Below are 4,519 nucleotides of genomic sequence, written 5' to 3'. Positions count from 1 at the left end.
GCAAGAGGATCCCTTCAGCCTTGCAGTTCAAGGCTAGTGTGAGCAATATACCAAGACCCAGCATCATGATAAAACAAAACAAAGGAAAAAATTAAAATTCAGTAACTAGTTGACAACATAACCAAATAAAACATTTCCAGAAATGGATTTTCCAACAAAACAGACCTTTGAGTTAAAGACAGTCCATAAACTGGAAACTTCTGTGATTTTGCTATGGGATGGCAGCAATTAAAGAAAGAATGAATTTAATAACAATGCACTCCTGTGCCTAAAAGAACACATGGATTTCCAAGAAGGATTTTGAGGAAGAGTGGCTTGCATTGAATTGCAGGAGCTGCAGTCAAAGTTTAAAGAAAGGATGCAGAAAGTACTGGAGACAAAGACAATCTCAGCAGCACTATTGCAGAAGGCAAGGTATATTGGGGAGGGAAACTTCCAGAATTCAAACTCACATGCAACTGAAGTCCTACATATCAGCATTCACCTCCATAAAACCATCATAAAGAGGGAAGGTAGCAAAAAATGGTAATGGTGATGGAGTGAATTTTATCAAAGTACATTGTACGTAACTTGCAGTTATGACAATGAAACCCCTTTGTAAAATTTATACATGTTAATGAAATTAAACTTAAAACATCATAAAAAGCATGATCTCATGCCAATAATAACAGCCTCATAGTCAGAACTCATTATGCTGTGTTCAACACTGGATTTTATTGTCTTTTATATTACCATATTTAATTTTCACAAAAATACTTCAGAGTAAGTCTTATTATAGTCTTTTTTTTTTACAGATGGAAATGTGATGTTTGGGTAACTTAGGTTAGGATCAGTGACTCTTAGATTGTAATTCTTAGGTCTGATAAGCATCTTTTCCTCCTCTGTGTAGAATATCTGATGGTATGCCCTGTTTCAGAATTGAATCCACAGGTGGAACTTGCTCCCACCACTTCGCTCTACATGAGACATACTATGTATATTCAAAACTTAAACTTTTGTTCAGCAGAATCAAAAGTTTATGCTTTTATCCATATCATTTTTAACATAAGTAGATGTGCTGGTGGTGATAAACATGAGTTTTGGGGGGGAACATTAAAATACAATTCAGAGTTAGTTAAATCCTTTAGGAACTTTTTCTAGTTGAAGGGACCATTCCCTCTTCTGGTTTTGATGTATTTCTTTGTTTTGCCTCCAATGAGAGGAAGATATAAATTTTACCATCCAACCAAGCACATACAGAGTTCCCTGTGAAAATGCAGAGATTGAACCAAAGGAAACAAGGAGAAATAGTTAATATATCTTTAGGGGCTCTAGGGAGAGGAGCAACGTGGAGAAGTGAATTGGTAGATAATTTATTTTCAAGAAGTTATTAAAATGTGTCCATCTTGATATAAAAATTATAAAACTTTTAAATTGTGTAGGTGACTCATCAATGTCCTTCAAATTCCACAGTATTTAACCCTCTTTGTAAACAATGTACCAAATTTGCTTTCAGGCTCATGATTTTTTTAGAAGAATCTCAAAGTACAATTTACTGCTCAAGGTCAGAATAAACATTTCTAATTTAAATTCAATTTATTGTCTTTGTTTTTCTTTTATTCTCATGATTACATAGCATCCACTGGTTCTCCAATAACATTGATGGAGAACAGAACAGAAGCCAAAGAGTTCATTCTACTGGGACTGACCAGCAACCCAGACTTGCAGGTCCCCCTCTTTATCACCTTCCTCCTCATCTACATCATCACCCTGGTTGGGAACCTGGGGATGATCCTGTTGATTCTCATGGACTCTCGTCTGCACACTCCTATGTATTATTTTCTTGGTACTGTCTCTGGTGGACTTTTGTTACTCTTCAGCTGTCACTCCCACAGTAATGGTGGGGCTCCGCAGAGAGGACAAGGTCATGTCCTACAATGCCTGTGCTTCTCAGGCATTCTTTTTTGTAGATTTTGCCACTGTGGAAAATTACCTCTTGGCCTGTGATCACTGTACTGCAGTGTGTGAGCCCCTACATCATACCATCACACAACAACAAGTGTGTATGCTTGTCTGGTGAGAGGCTGCTATGTCTGTGGTTTCTTGAATGCCTCAATCCACACTGGACGCACTTTCAGTCTCTAATTCTGTAAGTCCAATGTGGCCCATCACTTTTTCTGTGATATTCCAGCAGCCGTAGTTCTCTCCTGCTCTGATAGATATGTTAATGAGCTAATTCTTGTTTGTCTAGGGGGCTTTAATATCATTTTTGCTCTCCTAATTATCTGGGTGTCGTACATTCTCATTTTTGTCACTATCCTAAAGATCCACTCAGGTACTGGGCATAGGAAGGCCATGTATACCTGTGCTTCTCACTTCACTGCAGTCTTGATTTTCTATGGGACTGTGATCTTCATGTACATGCAGCCTAGTTCCAGTCATTCCATAGACACTGACAAAATTACATCTGTGTTTTATTCTATGATAATCCCCATGCTGAACCCTGTTATTTATAGCCTTAGGAACAAAGAGGTCAAGAACATATTCTCAAAAATTATATTGGAGGTAAAATAGTGCTTAGGATTTTTATCTTAATGCTATCAGATGTCCAAGAATTTTTAAAAAGAGAAGGGAGAGATGAAGTTAAAAAAGAATGATACAGACACAGTGAATTTGATCAAAGTCCATTATATGTGTGTATGTGAATATCACAAGGAAGTCCTTTTGTACAGTTAATTTATACTAATAAAAATTAAATAAGTAATATTGTGGCATACATAAAACCTGGATTCATTCCTTTCAGATATTTTGCATGAATCATGTATACTTTTTAGGACCATGCTGAGGTTCCTGAAGTCATACTTCTGCAGGTCTGTTATGTAGCAAAAAGGAAGCCTTATATTCAGAATCACAAAATCTCAATGAGAATGAGTAAGTCATCTTGGGGCTGCTTGTCATAATGTTTATGAAGGATATTTATGTGTATGTAACAACTCTCATTGTATCCACAGAATGTAGAAATTATCTATTTTCAACAATAGCAGTTTTCACAAGAAGAAACTTCATGATTTTTGGATACTCTGACACATTTTGAGCATTTTCATGATGATTTACTAACATTACATCCATTCTGATTGCAGCTCTTACTACTAAGTGCTGGTTTGTAGAACTTGCTGTCAACCCTGTTGTGAGTAAGGGATCATATATTCACTTTGCAGCACCTGTACTAACAAAATTATGCAACAGAATTGAGATTTAATATTCTTTGAGTAAATAGGCAAATTATACCACCATGATTCAAGTTATGCCATGTGTATTAGAACTATGAAAATTGTATTTTTTGTAATTTGGAGTACATGTATAGAATAAATATATTTATTATGGCATGATCATTAATCATGAAGCTTGAGGGAAACAAAAGGACATTGCTTGTTTAAGACATTGTATTAGTAGTGTTTCTATATATTTTTAAATTTAAATTTACAGCCCAATGAAACATGTATTCTTGCACAGTATGAACGAGGGTTCCACAGGCGTGACACTGGGTTTCAAAGATGGCAATAAAGTTCTGAAGGTTTTAATGAGTTAAACTTGTCTGTACAAGTCTAGGTAAATTACTGTACAGTCTAGTTAAATTACTGGATAAATGTGTGCTTGTAATACCCTGAGTATAATGGTTTCCTGGGAATAGCCTCATAAGTGATCACATTATAGCTATAATTGATGCATTTTTTTCATTTGCCTTCTACATCTTTTAACTTTTAATTCTCTCTCAATTCTTTGCCAGCCCCTTATCAGTTTTGTTTTTTATATTTTACTTATTAGGATTATGTGAATATATTTTTCTATTTACAGCAGTTTTTGACTTCATATTTTATCAATATGAAACCGCTGTCCACTTGAATATTTGTAGCAGGTGATGTAATTGTATGGCATAGTTGATGAGTCCTTGCTATGAAGTAGACTTTACACTAAGCATCCAACATGATCTAACTTATTACATTCATCTGATTGAATGGATAAAATGTTATTATCACAGTTATACAGATGAGGAAAATTATCCATAGAGAAGTTAATTCATCTGATCTAAAGTTTCTGGAAGGAAGTTTAAAACTATGTTTTAATCTCATTTAAGAATTAGAAATAAGGCCCACCTCCCGTGCTGCAGCCACAGTGCTTCTCCGAGCTCTTTGTTTCCTGCAGCGAGATTGCGAATGTGTGCATCCCGACACTGCTCTCCTACTCCTCCCTGGAGCTTCCCTTTAGCGACGGAATCCTGAAAGGGTCCTTGTTGAAACCCGCTGTGCCGGCACTGCAGTCAGAGGAGGACAGGGACTGAATCACCAAGGATCTGCAGGAGATCAGCCGGCATAGAGAATCTCCACCTCACGTTAAACGGAGAAACGAGGAGGCCCCTGGGGCCGCCAGTGGCCGGCGCACATACGGCTTGGGAAGACGCGGACCAGGTGAGCTTTGCGGTACCGCGGTAGCCCCACAGACAAGCCTGGGCCAGAGCAGCATAGCCCCCTGGACAGACTGA

At 37.3% G+C, this 4,519-nt stretch overlaps 1 pseudogene; it reads left to right on the top strand.

Moving 5' to 3' along the window:
- The first annotated feature begins 1,641 nt into the window (after window positions 1-1,641).
- LOC109674995 (olfactory receptor 5B2-like) lies at window positions 1,642-4,318 on the top strand (annotated as a pseudogene).
- Window positions 4,319-4,519: the final 201 nt, after the last annotated feature.

Source organism: Castor canadensis, chromosome 1, assembly GCF_047511655.1.
Source record: "Castor canadensis chromosome 1, mCasCan1.hap1v2, whole genome shotgun sequence".
In the NCBI taxonomy this organism is placed as follows: domain Eukaryota; kingdom Metazoa; phylum Chordata; class Mammalia; order Rodentia; family Castoridae; genus Castor; species Castor canadensis.
Note: the sequence above shows the minus strand (reverse complement) of the source record. Positions and strands in the feature narration are given on the sequence as shown.